Raw genomic sequence first — 17,044 nt, forward strand, 5'->3', positions numbered from 1 at the left:
TGGCCCACCAACATTTTCTGGACTTTAGGGGGTCTAGGATGCCTGTAAACCCCTTTTTTGGGCCTCCAAAATTTTCAACATTTTTGCAGGCGTAAAATGCATTTTAAGGCCTTTTTTGGGCTGCTAACATATTCTGAGCCTTAGCGGTGTAGGATGCATTTTTCGTGCAAAAAATATTTTTGGGAATTTCAGTGGTCTAGGATGCAACTTAATGCCCCTTTCAGGCTGCAAATCTGTTTGGGACATGCAGAGCTCTCTGACACTGTTTTTGGGCCACCAACATTTTCTGGACTTTAGGGGGTCTAGGATGTCTGTAAACCCCTTTTTTGGGCCTCCAAAGTTTTCAACATTTTTGCAGGCCTAAAATGCATTTTAAGGCCTTTTTTGGGCTGCTAACATATTCTGAGCCTTGGGGGTGACGGATGCATTTTTCGTGCAAAAAATATTTTTGGGAATTTCAGTGGTCTAGGATGCGGGTTAATGCCCCTTTCAGGCTGCAAATGTTTTTGGGACATTCAGAGCTCTCTGACACCGATTTTGGCCCACCAACATTTTCTGGACTTTAGGGGGTCTAGGATGCCTGTAAACCCCTTTTTTCCACCTCCAAAGTTTTCTAAATTTTCTCAGGCCTAAAATGCACTTTAAGGCATTTGTGGGCTGCTAACATTTTCAGAACTTTCAGGGGTGTAGTATTCATTTTTTTTTTGCCAAAAATATTTTTGGGAATGTCAGTGGTCTAGGATGGGGGTTAATGCCCATTTCACTCTGCAAATGTTGTTGGGACATTCAGGGCTCTCTGACACCATTTTTGGGCCACCAACATTTTCTGGACTTTAGGGGGTCTAAGATGCCTGTAAACCCCTTTTTTGGTCCTTCAAAGTTTTCAACATTTTTGCATGTTAAGGCCTTTTTTGGGCTGCTAACATATTCTGAGCTTCAGGGGTGTAGGATGCATTTTTCGTGCAAAAAATGTTTTTGGGAATTTCAGTGGTCTAGGATGCGAGTTAATGCCCCTTTCAGGCTCACAATGTTTTTGGGACATTCAGAGCTCTCTGACACAGATTTTGGCCCACCAACATTTTCTGGACTTTAGGGGGTCTAGGATGCCTGTAAACCCCTTTTTTCGGCCTCCAAAGTTTTCAACATTTGTGCAGGCCTAAGAAGCATTTTAAGTCCTTTTTTTGAGCTGCCAAGATTTTCTGATCTTTCAGGGTTGTAGGATGCATTTTTCGTGCAAAAAATATTTTTGGGCATTTCAGTGATCTAGGATGCGGGTTAATGCCCCTTTCAGGCTGCAAATGTTTTTGGGACATTCAGGGCTCTCTGACACCATTTTTCATTTTTGGGCCACCAACATTTTCTGGACTTTACGGGGTCTAGGATGCCTGTAAACACCTTTTTTCGGCCTCCAAAGTTTTCAACATTTTTGCAGGCCTAAAATGCATTTTAAGGCCTTTTTTGGGCTGCTAACATATTCTGAGCTTTCAGGGGTGTAGGATGCATTTTTCATGCCAAAAATATTTTGGAGAATTTCAGTGGTCTAGGATGTGGCTTAATGCCCCTTTCAGGCTGCAAATGTTTTTGGGACATTCAGAGCTCTCTGACACCGCTTTTGGTCCACCAACATTTTCTGGACTTTAGGGGGTCTAGGATGCCTGTAAACCCCTTTTTTCGGCCTCCAAAGGTTTCAACATTTTTGCAGGCCTAAAATGCATTTTAAGGCCTTTTTTGGGCTGCTAACATATTCTGAGCCTTAGGGGTGTAGGATGTATTTTTCGTGCAAAAAATATTTTTGGGAATTTCAGTGGTCTAGGATGCGGGTTAATACCCCTTTCAGGCTGCAAATGTTTTTGGGAATTCAGGGCTCTCTGACACCATTTTTGAGCCACAATCATTTTCTGGACTTTAGGGGGTCTAGGATGCTTTACCCTCTTTTTTGGGCCTCCAAAGTTTTCAACATTTTTGCAGACCTAAAATGCATGTTAAGGTCTTTTTTGGGCTGCTAACATATTCTGAGCTTCAGCGGTATAGGTTGCATTTTTCATGCCAAAAATATTTTGGAGAATTTCTGTGGTCTAGGATGCGGCTTAATGCCCCTTTCAGGCTGCAAATGTTTTTGGGACATTCAGAGCTCTCTGACACCGATTTTGGCCCACCAACATTTTCTGGACTTTAGGGGGTCTAGGATGCCTGTAAACCCCTTTTTTGGGCCTCCAAAATTTTCAACATTTTTGCAGGCGTAAAATGCATTTTAAGGCCTTTTTTGGGCTGCTAACATATTCTGAGCCTTAGCGGTGTAGGATGCATTTTTCGTGCAAAAAATATTTTTGGGAATTTCAGTGGTCTAGGATGCAACTTAATGCCCCTTTCAGGCTGCAAATCTGTTTGGGACATGCAGAGCTCTCTGACACTCTTTTTGGGCCACCAACATTTTCTGGACTTTAGGGGGTCTAGGATGTCTGTAAACCCCTTTTTTGGGCCTCCAAAGTTTTCAACATTTTTGCAGGCCTAAAATGCATTTTAAGGCCTTTTTTGGGCTGCTAACATATTCTGAGCTTTCAGGGGTGTAGGATGCATTTTTCATGCCAAAAATATTTTGGAGAATTTCAGTGGTCTAGGACGTGGCTTAATGCCCCTTTCAGGCTGCAAATGTTTTTGGGACATTCAGAGCTCTCTGACACCGCTTTTGGTCCACCAACATTTTCTGGACTTTAGGGGGTCTAGGATGCCTGTAAACCCCTTTTTTCGGCCTCCAAAGGTTTCAACATTTTTGCAGGCCTTAAATGCATTTTAAGGCCTTTTTTGGGCTGCTAACATATTCTGAGCCTTAGGGGTGTAGGATGCATTTTTCGTGCAAAAAATATTTTTGGGAATTTCAGTGGTCTAGGATGCGGGTTAATACCCCTTTCAGGCTGCAAATGTTTTTGGGAATTCAGGGCTCTCTGACACCATTTTTGAGCCACAATCATTTTCTGGACTTTAGGGGGTCTAGGATGCCTGTACCCTCTTTTTTGGGCCTCCAAAGTTTTCAACATTTTTGCAGACCTAAAATGCATGTTAAGGTCTTTTTTGGGCTGCTAACATATTCTGAGCTTCAGCGGTATAGGTTGCATTTTTCATGCCAAAAATATTTTGGAGAATTTCAGTGGTCTAGGATGCGGCTTAATGCCCCTTTCAGGCTGCAAATGTTTTTGGGACATTCAGAGCTCTCTGACACCGATTTTGGCCCACCAACATTTTCTGGACTTTAGGGGGTCTAGGATGCCTGTAAACCCCTTTTTTGGGCCTCCAAAATTTTCAACATTTTTGCAGGCGTAAAATGCATTTTAAGGCCTTTTTTGGGCTGCTAACATATTCTGAGCCTTAGCGGTGTAGGATGCATTTTTCGTGCAAAAAATATTTTTGGGAATTTCAGTGGTCTAGGATGCAACTTAATGCCCCTTTCAGGCTGCAAATCTGTTTGGGACATGCAGAGCTCTCTGACACTGTTTTTGGGCCACCAACATTTTCTGGACTTTAGGGGGTCTAGGATGTCTGTAAACCCCTTTTTTGGGCCTCCAAAGTTTTCAACATTTTTGCAGGCCTAAAATGCATTTTAAGGCCTTTTTTGGGCTGCTAACATATTCTGAAACTTGGGGGTGACGGATGCATTTTTCGTGCAAAAAATATTTTTTGGAATTTCAGTGGTCTAGGATGCGGGTTAATGCCCCTTTCAGGCTGCAAATGTTTTTGGGACATTCAGAGCTCTCTGACACCGATTTTGGCCCACCAACATTTTCTGGACTTTAGGGGGTCTAGGATGCCTGTAAACCCCTTTTTTCCACCTCCAAAGTTTTCTAAATTTTCTCAAGCCTAAAATGCATTTTAAGGCATTTGTGGGCTGCTAACATTTTCAGAACTTTCAGGGGTGTAGTATTCATTTTTTGTGCCAAAAATATTTTTGGGAATGTCAGTGGTCTAGGATGGGGGTTAATGCCCATTTCACTCTGCAAATGTTGTTGGGACATTCAGGGCTCTCTGACACCATTTTTGGGCCACCAACATTTTCTGGACTTTAGGGGGTCTAAGATGCCTGTAAACCCCTTTTTTGGTCCTTGAAAGTTTTCAATATTTTTGCATTTTAAGGCCTTTTTTGGGCTGCTAACATATTCTGAGCTTCAGGGGTGTAGGATGCATTTTTCGTGCAAAAAATGTTTTTGGGAATTTCAGTGGTCTAGGATGCGAGTTAATGCCCCTTTCAGGCTCACAATGTTTTTGGGACATTCAGAGCTCTCTGACACAGATTTTGGCCCACCAACATTTTCTGGACTTTAGGGGGTCTAGGATGCCTGTAAACCCCTTTTTTCGGCCTCCATAGTTTTCAACATTTGTGCAGGCCTAAGAAGCATTTTAAGTCCTTTTTTTGAGCTGCCAAGATTTTCTGATCTTTCAGGGTTGTAGGATGCATTTTTCGTGCAAAAAATATTTTTGGGCATTTCAGTGATCTAGGATGCGGGTTAATGGCCCTTTCAGGCTGCAAATGGTTTTGGGACTTTCAGGGCTCTCTGACACCATTTTTGGGCCAACAACATTTTCTGGACTTTAGGGGGTCTAGGATGCCTGTAAACCCCTTTTTTGGGCCTCCAAAGTTTTCAACATTTTTGCAGGCCTAAAATGCATTTTAAGGCCTTTTTTGGGCTGCTAACATATTCTGAGCTTTCAGGGGTGTAGGATGCATTTTTCATGCCAAAAATATTTTGGGAATTTCAGCGGTCTAGGATGCGGCTTAATGCCCCTTTCAGGCTGCAAATGTTTTTGGGACATTCAGAGCTCTCTGACACCGATTTTAGCCCACCAACATTTTCTGGACTTTAGGGGGTCTAGGATGCCTGTAAACCCCTTTTTTCGGACTCCAAAGGTTTCAACATTTTTGCAGGCCTAAAATGCATTTTAAGGCCTTTTTTGGGCTGCTAACATATTCTGAGCCTTAGGGGTGTAGGATGCATTTTTCGTGCAAAAAATATTTTTGGGAATTTCAGTGGTCTAGGATGCGGGTTAATACCCCTTTCAGGCTGCAAATGTTTTTGGGAATTCAGGGCTCTCTGACACCATTTTTGGGCCAACAACATTTTCTGGACTTTAGGGGGTCTAGGATGCCTGTAAACCCCTTATTTGGTCCTTCAAAGTTTTCAACATTTTTGCAGGCCTAAAATGCATTTTAAGGCCTTTTTTTGGGCTGCTAACATATTCTGAGCTTTCAGGGGTGTAGGATGTATTTTTCGTGACAAAAATATTTTTGGGAATTTCATTGGTCTAGGATGCGGGTTAATGCCCCTTTGAGGCTACAAATGTTTTTGGGACATTCAGAGCTCTCTGACACCGATTTTGGCCCACCAACATTTTCTGGACTTTAGGGGGTCTAGGATGCCTCTAAACCCCTTTTTTCCACCTCCAAAGTTTTCTACATTTTTGCAGGCCTAAGATGCATTTTAAGGCATTTTTGGGCTGCTAACATTTTCAGACCTTTCAGGGGTGTAGTATGCATTTTTTGTGCCAAAAATATTTTGGGGAATTTCAGTGGTCTAGGATGCGGGTTAATGCCCCTTTCAGGCTGTAAATGTTTTTGGGACATACAGGGCTCTCTGACACCATTTTTGGGCCAAAAACATTTTCTGGACTTTAGGGGGTCTAGGATGCCTGTAAAACCTTTTTTGGTCCTTCAAAGTTTTCAACATTTTTGCAGGCCTAAAATGCATTTTAAGGCCTTTTTTGGGCTGCTAACATATTCTGAGCTTCAGGGGTATAGGTTGCATTTTTCATGCCAAAAATATTTTTGGGAATTTCAGTGGTCTAGGATGCGGGTTAATGCCCCTTTCAGGCTGTAAATGTTTTTGGGACATTCAGGGCTCTCTGACACCATTTTAGGGCCACCAACATTTTCTTGACTTTAGGGGGTCTAGGATGCCTGTAAACCCCTTTTTTGGCCCTTCAAAGTTTTCAACATTTTTGCAGGCCTAAAATGCATTTTAAGGCCTTTTTAAGGCTGCTAACATATTCTGAGCTTCAGGGGTGTAGGATGCATTTTTCGTGCCAAAAATATTTTTGGGAATTTCAGTGGTCTAGGATGCGGGTTAATGCCCCTTTGAGGCTGCAAATGTTTTTGGGACATTCAGAGCTCTCTGACACCGATTTTGGCCCACCAACATTTTCTGGACTTTAGGGGGTCTAGGATGCCTGTAAACCCCTTTTTTGGGCCTCCAAAGTTTTCAACTATTTTGCAGGCCTAAAATGCATTTTAAGGCCTTTTTTGGGCTGCTAACATATTCTGAGCTTTCAGGGGTGTAGGATGCATTTTTCGTGCCAAAAATATGTTTGGGAATTTCAGTGATCTAGGATGCGGGTTAATGCCCATTTCGCTCTGCAAATGTTTTTGGGACATTCAGGGCTCTCTGACACCATTTTTGGGCCACCAACATTTTCTGGACTTTAGGGGGTCTAGGATGCCTGTAAACCCCTTTTTTGGTCCTCCAAAGTTTTCAACATTTTTGCAGGCCTAAAATGCATTTTAAGGCATTTTTGGGCTGCTAACATTTTGAGAACTTTCAGGGGTGAAGTATGCATTTTTTGTGCCAAAAATATTTTTGGGAATTTCAGTGGTCTAGGATACGGGTTAATGCCCCTTTGAGGCTGCAAATGTTTTTGGGACATTCAGAGCTCTCTGACACAGATTTTGGCCCACCAACATTTTCTGGACTTTAGGGGGTCTAGGATGACTGTAAACCCCTTTTTTGGGCCTCCAAAGTTTTCAACTATTTTGCAGGCCTAAAATGCATTTTAAGGGTTTTTTTGGGCTGCTAACATATTCTGAGCTTCAGGGGTGTAGGATGCATTTTTCATGCCAAAAATATTTTTGGGAATTTCAGTGACCTAGAATGCGGGTTAATGCCCCTTTGAGGTTGCAAATGTTTTTGGAACATTCAGAGCTCTCTGACACAGATTTTGGCCCGCCAACATTTTCTGGACTTTAGGGGGTCTAGGATGCCTCTGAACCCCTTTTTTCCATCTGCAAAGTTTTCAACATTTTTGCAGGCCTAAAATGCATTTTAGGGCATTTTTGGGCAGCTAACATTTTCACAACTTTCAGGGGTGTAGTATGCATTTTTTGTGCCAAAAATATTTTTGGGAATTTCAGTGGTCTAGGATGCGGGTTAATGCCCTTTTCATTCTGCAAATGTTTTTGGGGCATTCAGAGCTCTCTGACACAGATTTTGGCCCACCAACATTTTCTGGACTTTAGGGGGTCTCGGATGCCTGTAAACCCCTTTTTTGGTCCTTCAAAGTTTTCAACATTTTTGCAGGCCTAAAATGCATTTTAAGGCCCTTTTTGGGCTGCTAACATATTCTGAGCTTTCAGGGGTGTAGGATGCATTTTTCGTGCCAAAAATATTTTTGGGAATTTCAGTGTTCTGGGATGTGGGTTAGTGCCACTTTCAAGCTGCAAATGTTTTTGGGACATTCAGAGCTCTCTGACACCGAGTTTGGCCCACCAACATTTTCTGGACTTTAGGGGGTCTCGGATGCATGTAAACCCCTTTTTTGGTCCTTCAAAGTTTTCAACATTTTTGCAGGCCTAAAATGCATTTTAAGGCCCTTTTTGGGCTGCTAACATATTCTGAGCTTTCAGGGGTGTAGGATGCATTTTTCGTGCCAAAAATATTTTTGGGAATTTCAGTGGTCTAGGATGCGGGTTAATGCCCCTTTCAGGCTGCAAATGTTTTTGGGACATTCAGGGCTCTCTGACACAATTTTTGGGCCACCAACATCTTCTGGACTTTAGGGGGTCTAGGATGCCTGTAAATCCCCTTGTTGGTCCTTCAAAGTAGTCAACATTTTTTGCAGGCCTAAAATGCATTTTAAGGCATTTTTGGGCTGCTAACATTTTGAGAACTTTCAGGGGTGAAGTATGCATTTTTTGTGCCAAAAATATTTTTGGGAATTTCAGTGGTCTAGGATGCGGGTTAATGCCCCTTTCAGGCTGCAAATGTTTTTGGGACATTCAGGGCTCTCTGACACCATTTTTGGGCCACCAACATTTTCTGGACTTTAGGGGGTCTAGGATGCCGGTAAACCCCTTTTTTGGCCCTTCAAAGTTTTCAACATTTTTGCAGGCCTAAAATGCATTTTAAGGCCTTTTTTGGGCTGCTAACATATTCTGAGCTTCAGGGGTGTATGATGCATTTTTCGTGCCAAAAATATTTTTGGGATTTTCAGTGACCTAGAATGCGGGTTAATGCCCCTTTGAGGCTACAAATGTTTTTGGGACATTCAGAGCTCTCTGACACAGATTTTGGCCCACCAACATTTTCTGGTCTTTAGGGGGTCTAGGATGCCTCTAAACCCCTTTTTTCCACCTCCAAAGTTTTCTACATTTTTGCAGGCCTAAGATGCACTTTAAGGCATTTTTTGGGCTGCTAACATTTTCAGAACTTTCAGGGGTGTAGTATGCATTTTTTGTGCCAAAAATATTTTTGGGAATTTCAGTGGTCTAGGATGCGGGTTAATGCCCCTTTCAGGCTGTAAATGTTTTTGGGACATTCAGGGCTCTCTGACACCATTTTTGGGCCACCAACATTTTCTGGACTTTAGGGGGTCTAGGATGCCTGTAAACCCCTTTTTTGGCCCTTCAAAGTTTTCAACATTTTTGCAGGCCTAAAATGCATTTTAAGGCCTTTTTAAGGCTGCTAACATATTCTGAGCTTCAGGGGTGTAGGATGCATTTTTCGTGCCAAAAATATTTTTGGGAATTTCAGTGGTCTAGGATGCGGGTTAATGCCCCTTTCAGGCTTCAAATGTTTTTGGGACATTCAGGGCTCTCTGACACCATTTTTGGGCCACCAACATTTTCTGGACTTTAGGGGGTCTAGGATGCCTGTAAACCCCTTTTTTGGTCCTTCAAAGTTTTCAACATTTTTGCAGGCCTAAAATGCATTTTAAGGCCTTTTTTGTGCTGCTAACATATTCTGAGCTTTCAGGGGTGTAGGATGCATTTTTCTTGCCAAAAATATTATTGGGAATTTCAGTGGTCTAGGATGCGGGTTAATGCCCCTTTCAGGCTGACAATGTTGTTGGGACATTCAGAGCTCTCTGACACAGATTTTGGCCCACCAACATTTTCTGGACTTAGGGGGTCTAGGATGCCTCTAAACCCCTTTTTGCCACCTCCAAAGTTTTCTACATTTTTGCAGGCCTAAGATGCACTTTAAGGCATTTTTGGGCTGCTAACATTTTCAGAACTTTCAGGGGTGTAGTATGCATTTTTTGTGCCAAAAATATTTTTGGGAATTTCAGTGGTCTAGGATGCGGGTTAATGCCCCTTTCAGGCTGCAAATGTTTTTGGGACATTCAGGGCTCTCTGACACCATTTTTGGGCCACCAAATTTTCTGGACTTTAGGGGGTCTAGGATGCCTGTAAACCCCTTTTTTGGCCCTTCAAAGTTTTCAACATTTTTGCAGGCCTAAAATGCATTTTAAGGCTTTTTTTGGGCTGCTAACATATTCTGAGCTTCAGGGGTGTAGGATGCATTTTTCGTGCCAAAAATATTTTTGGGAATTTCAGTGACCTAGAATGCGGGTTAATGCCCCTTTGAGGTTGCAAATGTTTTTGGGACATTCAGAGCTCTCTGACACAGATTTTGGCCCACCAACATTTTCTGGACTTTAGGGGGTCTAGGATGCCCCTAAACCCCTTTTTTCCATCTCCAAAGTTTTCAACATTTTTGCTGGCCTAAAATGCATTTTAGGGCATTTTTGGGCAGCTAACATTTTCAGAACTTTCAGGGGTGTAGTATGCATTTTTTGTGCCAAAAATATTTTTGGGAATTTCAGTGGTCTAGGATGCGGGTTAATGCCCCTTTCAGGCTGCACATGTTTTTGGGACATTCAGGGCTCTCTGACACCATTTCTGGGCCACAACCATTTTCTGGACTTTAGGGGATCTAGGATGCCTCTAAACCCCTTTTTTCCACCTCCAAAGTTTTCTACATTTTTGCAGGCCTAAGATGCACTTTAAGGCATTTTTTGGGCTGCTAACATTTTCAGAACTTTCAGGGGTGTAGTATGCATTTTCTGTGCCAAAAATATTTTTGGGAATTTCAGTGGTCTAGGATGCGGGTTAATGCCCTTTTCATTCTGCAAATGTTTTTGGGGCATTCAGAGCTCTCTGACACAGATTTTGGCCCACCAACATTTTCTGGACTTTAGGGGGTCTAGGATGCCTGTAAACCCCTTTTTTGGTCCTTTAAAGTTTTCAACATTTTTGCAGGCCTGAAATGCATTTTAAGGCCTTTTTAAGGCTGCTAACATATTCTGAGCTTCAGGGGTGTAGGATGCATTTTTCGTGCCAAAAATATTTTTGGGAATTTCAGTGGTCTAGGATGCGGGTTAATGCCCCTTTGAGGCTGGAAATGTTTTTGGGACATTCAGGGCTCTCTGACACCATTTTTGGCCCACCAACATTTTCTGGACTTTAGGGGGTCTAGGATGCCTGTAAAACCCTTTTTTGGTCCTCCAAAGTTTTCAACATTTTTGCAGGCCTAAAATGCATTTTAAGCCCTTTTTTGGGCTGCTAACATATTCTGAGCTTTCAGGGGTGTAGGATGCCTTTTTCGTGCCAAAAATATTTTTTGGGAATTTCAGTGGTCTAGGATGCGGGTTAATGCCCCTTTCAGGCTGACAATGTTGTTGGGACATTCAGAGCTCTCTGACACAGATTTTGGCCCACCAACATTTTCTGGACTTAGGGGGTCTAGGATGCCTCTAAACCCCTTTTTGCCACCTCCAAAGTTTTCTTCATTTTTGCAGGCCTAAGATGCACTTTAAGGCATTTTTGGGCTGCTAACATTTTCAGAACTTTCAGGGGTGTAGTATGCATTTTTTGTGCTAAAATTTTTTTGGGGAATTTCAGTGGTCTAGGATGCGGGTTAATGCCTGTTTCACTCTGCAATGTTTTTGGGACATTCAGGGCTCTCTGACACAATTTATGGGCCACCAACATCTTCTGGACTTTAGGGGGTCTAGGATGCCTGTAAACCACTTTTTTGGTCCTTCAACGTTTTCAACATTTTTGCAGGCCTAAAATGCATTTTAAGGCATTTTTGGGCTGCTAACATTTTCAGAACTTTCAGGGGTGTAGTATGCATTTTTTGTGCCAAAAATATTTTTGGGAATTTCAGTGGTCTAGGATGCGGGTTAATGCCCCTTTCAGGCTGTAAATGTTTTTGGGACATTCAGGGCTCTCTGACACCATTTTAGGGCCACCAACATTTTCTGGACTTTAGGGGGTCTAGGATGCCTGTAAACCCCTTTTTTGGCCCTTCAAAGTTTTCAACATTTTTGCAGGCCTAAAATGCATTTTAAGGCATTTTTAAGGCTGCTAACATATTCTGAGCTTCAGGGGTGTAGGATGCATTTTTCGTGCCAAAAATATTTTTGGGAATTTCAGTGGTCTAGGATGCGGGTTAATGCCCCTTTGAGGCTGCAAATGTTTTTGGGACATTCAGAGCTCTCTGACACAGATTTTGGCCCACCAACATTTTCTGGACTTTAGGGGGTCTAGGATGCCTGTAAACCCCTTTTTTGGGCCTCCAAAGTTTTCAACTATTTTGCAGGCCTAAAATGTATTTTAAGGCCTTTTTTGGGCTGCTAACATATTCTGAGCTTTCAGGGGTGTAGGATGCATTTTTCGTGCCAAAAATATTTTTGGGAATTTCAGTGGTCTAGGATGCAGGTTAATGCCCGTTTCGCTCTGCAAATGTTTTTGGGACATTCAGGGCTCTCTGACACCATTTTTGGGCCACCAACATTTTCTGGACTTTAGGGGGTCTAGGATGCCTGTAAACCCCTTTTTTAGTCCTTCAAAGTTTTCAACATTTTTGCAGGCCTAAAATGCATTTTAAGGCATTTTTTGGGCTGCTAACATTTTCAGAACTTTCAGGGGTGTAGGATGCATTTTTCGTGCCAAAAATATGTTTGGGAATTTCAGTGATCTAGGATGCGGGTTAATGCCCGTTTGAGGCTGCAAATGTTTTTGGGACATTCAGAGCTCTCTGACACAGATTTTGGCCCACCAACATTTTCTGGACTTTAGGGGGTCTAGGATGCCTGTAAACCCCTTTTTTGGGCCTCCAAAGTTTTCAACTATTTTGCAGGCCTAAAATGCATTTTAAGGGTTTTTTTGGGCTGCTAACATATTCTGAGCTTCAGGGGTGTAGGATGCATTTTTCATGCCAAAAATATTTTTGGGAATTTCAGTGACCTAGAATGCGGGTTAATGCCCCTTTGAGGTTGCAAATGTTTTTGGAACATTCAGAGCTCTCTGACACAGATTTTGGCCCGCCAACATTTTCTGGACTTTAGGGGATCTAGGATGCCTCTGAACCCCTTTTTTCCATCTGCAAAGTTTTCAACATTTTTGCAGGCCTAAAATGCATTTTAGGGCATTTTTGGGCAGCTAACATTTTCAGAACTTTCAGGGGTGTAGTATGCATTTTTTGTGCCAAAAATATTTTTGGGAATTTCAGTGGTCTAGGATACGGGTTAATGCCCCTTTCAGGCTGCAAATGTTTTTGGGACATTCAGGGCTCTCTGACACCATTTTTGAGCCACAATCATTTTCTGGACTTTAGGGGGTCTAGGATGCCTGTACCCTCTTTTTTGGGCCTCCAAAGTTTTCAACATTTTTGCAGACCTAAAATGCATTTCAAGGCCTTTTTGGGCTGCTAACATATTCTGATCTTTCAGGGTTGTAGGATGCATTTTTCGTGCAAAAAAAAAAATATTTTTGGTAATTTCAGTGATCTAGGATGCGGGTTAATGCCCCTTTCAGTCTGCAAATGTTTTTGGGACATTCAGGGCTCTCTGACACCATTTTTGGGCCACCAACATTTTCTGGACTTTAGGGGGTCTAGGATGCCTGTAAACCCCTTTTTTGGTCCTTCAAAGTTTTCAACATTTTTGCAGGCTTAAGATGCACTTTAAGGCATTTGTGGGCTGCTAACATTTTCAGAACTTTCAGGGGTGTAGTATGCATTTTTTGTGCCAAAATTATTTTGAGGAATTTCAGTGGTCTAGGATGCGACTTAATGCACCTTTCAGGCTGCAAATCTGTTTGGGACATTCAGAGCTCTCTGACACTGTTTTTGGGCGACCAACATTTTCTGGACTTTAGGGGGTCTAGGATGTCTGTAAACCCCTTTTTTGGGCCTCCAAAGTTTTCAACATTTTTGCAGGCCTAAAATGCATTTTAAGGCCTTTTTTGGGCTGCTAACATATCCTGAGCTTAAGGGGTGTAGGATGCATTTTTCGTGCAAAAAATATTTTTGGGAATTTCAGTGGTCTAGGATGCGGGTTAATGCCCCTTTCAGGCTGCGAATCTGTTTGGGACATTCAGAGCTCTCTGACACCATTTTTGGGCCACCAACATTTTCTGGACTTTAGGGGGTCTAGGATGCCTGTAAACCCCTTTTTTGGGCCTCCAAAGTTTTCAACATTTTTGCAGGCCTAAAATGCATTTTAAGGCCTTTTTTGGACTGCTAACATATTCTGAGCTTTCAGGGGTGTAGGATGCATTTTTCATGCCAAAAATATTTTGGAGAATTTCAGCGGTCTAGGATGTGGCTTAATGCCCCTTTCAGGCTGCAAATGTTTTTGGGACATTCAGAGCTCTCTGACACCGATTTTGGCCCACCAACATTTTCTGGACTTTAGGGGGTCTAGGATGCCTGTAAACCCCTTTTTTCGGACTCCAAAGGTTTCAACATTTTTGCAGGCCTAAAATGCATTTTAAGGCCTTTTTTGGGCTGCTAACATATTCTGAGCCTTAGGGGTGTAGGATGCATTTTTCGTGCAAAAAATATTTTTGGGAATTTCAGTGGTCTAGGATGCGGGTTAATACCCCTTTCAGGCTGCAAATGTTTTTGGGAATTTAGGGCTCTCTGACACCATTTTTGGGCCAACAACATTTTCTGGACTTTAGGGGGTCTAGGATGCCTGTAAACCCCTTATTTGGTCCTTCAAAGTTTTCAACATTTTTGCAGGCCTAAAATGCATTTTAAGGCCTTTTTTTGGGCTGCTAACATATTCTGAGCTTTCAGGGTTGTAGGATGCATTTTCGTGACAAAAATATTTTTGGGAATTTCATTGGTCTAGGATGCGGGTTAATGCCCCTTTGAGGCTACAAATGTTTTTGGGACATTCAGAGCTCTCTGACACCGATTTTGGCCCACCAACATTTTCTGGACTTTAGGGGGTCTAGGATGCCTCTAAACCCCTTTTTTCCACCTCCAAAGTTTTCTGCATTTTTGCAGGCCTAAGATACATTTTAAGGCATTTTTGGGCTGCTAACATATTCTGAGCTTCAGGGGTGTAGGTTGCATTTTTCATGCCAAAAATATTTTGGGGAATTTCAGTGGTCTAGGATGCGGGTTAATGCCCCTTTCAGGCTGCAAATGTTTTTGGGACATTCAGGGGTCTCTGACACCATTTTTGGGCCAACAACATTTTCTGGACTTTAGGGGGTCTAGGATGCCTGTAAACCCCTTATTTGGTCCTTCAAAGTTTTCAACATTTTTGCAGGCCTAAAATGCATTTTAAGGCCTTTTTGGGCTGCTAACATTTTGAGAACTTTCAGGGGTGAAGTATGCATTTTTTGTGCCAAAAATATTTTTAGGAATTTCAGTGGTCTAGGATACGGGTTAATGCCCCTTTGAGGCTGCACATGTTTTTGGGACATTCAGAGCTCTCTGACACAGATTTTGGCCCACCAACATTTTCTGGACTTTAGGGGGTCTAGGATGACTGTAAACCACTTTTTTGGGCCTCCAAAGTTTTCAACTATTGTGCAGGCCTAAAATGCATTTTAAGGGTTTTTTTGGGCTGCTAACATATTCTGAGCTTCAGGGGTGTAGGATGCATTTTTCATGCCAAAAATATTTTTGGGAATTTCAGTGACCTAGAATGCGGGTTAATGCCCCTTTGAGGTTGCAAATGTTTTTGGAACATTCAGAGCTCTCTGACACAGATTTTGGCCCGCCAACATTTTCTGGACTTTAGGGGGTCTAGGATGCCTCTGAACCCCTTTTTTCCATCTGCAAAGTTTTCAACATTTTTGCAGGCCTAAAATGCATTTTAGGGCATTTTTGGGCAGCTAACATTTTCAGAACTTTCAGGGGTGTAGTATGCATTTTTTGTGCCAAAAATATTTTTGGGAATTTCAGTGGTCTAGGATGCGGGTTAATGCCCTTTTCATTCTGCAAATGTTTTTGGGGCATTCAGAGCTCTCTGACACAGATTTTGGCCCACCAACATTTTCTGGACTTTAGGGGGTCTAGGATGCCTGTAAACCCCTTTTTTGGACCTTCAAAATTTTCAACATTTGTGTAGGCATAAGATGCATTTTAAGTCCTTTTTTTTGAGATGCCAACATTTTCTGATCTTTCAGGGTTGTAGGATGCATTTTTGTGCCAAAAATATTTTTGGGAATTTCAGTGTTCTGGGATGTGGGTTAGTGCCACTTTCAAGCTGCAAATGTTTTTGGGACATTCAGAGCTCTCTGACACCGAGTTTGGCCCACCAACATTTTCTGGACTTTAGGGGGTCTCGGATGCCTGTAAACCCCTTTTTTGGTCCTTCAAAGTTTTCAACATTTTTGCAGGCCTAAAATGCATTTTAAGGCCCTTTTTGGGCTGCTAACATATTCTGAGCTTTCAGGGGTGTAGGATGCATTTTTCGTGCCAAAAATATTTTTGGGAATTTCAGTGGTCTAGGATGCGGGTTAATGCCCCTTTCAGGCTGCAAATGTTTTTGGGACATTCAGGGCTCTCTGACACAATTTTTGGGCCACCAACATCTTCTGGACTTTAGGGGGTCTAGGATGCCTGTAAACCCCCTTGTTGGTCCTTCAAAGTTGTCAACATTTTTTGCAGGCCTAAAATGCATTTTAAGGCATTTTTGGGCTGCTAACATTTTGAGAACTTTCAGGGGTGAAGTATGCATTTTTCGTGCCAAAAATATTTTTGGGAATTTCAGTGGTCTAGGATGCGGGTTAATGCCCCTTTCAGGCTGCAAATGTTTTTGGGACATTCAGGGCTCTCTGACACCATTTTTGGGCCACCAACATTTTCTGGACTTTAGGGGGTCTAGGATGCCGGTAAACCCCTTTTTTGGCCCTTCAAAGTTTTCAACATTTTTGCAGGCCTAAAATGCATTTTAAGGCCTTTTTTGGGCTGCTAACATATTCTGAGCTTCAGGGGTGTAGGATGCATTTTTCGTGCCAAAAATATTTTTGGGATTTTCAGTGACCTAGAATGCGGGTTAATGCCCCTTTGAGGCTACAAATGTTTTTGGGACATTCAGAGCTCTCTGACACAGATTTTGGCCCACCAACATTTTCTGGTCTTTAGGGGGTCTAGGATGCCTCTAAACCCCTTTTTTCCACCTCCAAAGTTTTCTACATTTTTGCAGGCCTAAGATGCACTTTAAGGCATTTTTTGGGCTGCTAACATTTTCAGAACTTTCAGGGGTGTAGTATGCATTTTTTGTGCCAAAAATATTTTTGGGAATTTCAGTGGTCTAGGATGCGGGTTAATGCCCCTTTCAGGCTGTAAATGTTTTTGGGACATTCAGGGCTCTCTGACACCATTTTTGGGCCACCAACATTTTCTGGACTTTAGGGGGTCTAGGATGCCGGTAAACCCCTTTTTTGGCCCTTCAAAGTTTTCAACATTTTTGCAGGCCTAAAATGCATTTTAAGGCCTTTTTTGGGCTGCTAACATATTCTGAGCTTCAGGGGTGTAGGATGCATTTTTCGTGCCAAAAATATTTTTGGGATTTTCAGTGACCTAGAATGCGGGTTAATGCCCCTTTGAGGCTACAAATGTTTTTGGGACATTCAGAGCTCTCTGACACAGATTTTGGCCCACCAACATTTTCTGGTCTTTAGGGGGTCTAGGATGCCTCTAAACCCCTTTTTTCCACCTCCAAAGTTTTCTACATTTTTGCAGGCCTAAGA

Source organism: Ambystoma mexicanum, chromosome 7p (assembly GCF_040938575.1).
Source record: "Ambystoma mexicanum isolate Mex_15411 chromosome 7p, UKY_AmexF1_1, whole genome shotgun sequence".
NCBI lineage: Eukaryota > Metazoa > Chordata > Amphibia > Caudata > Ambystomatidae > Ambystoma > Ambystoma mexicanum.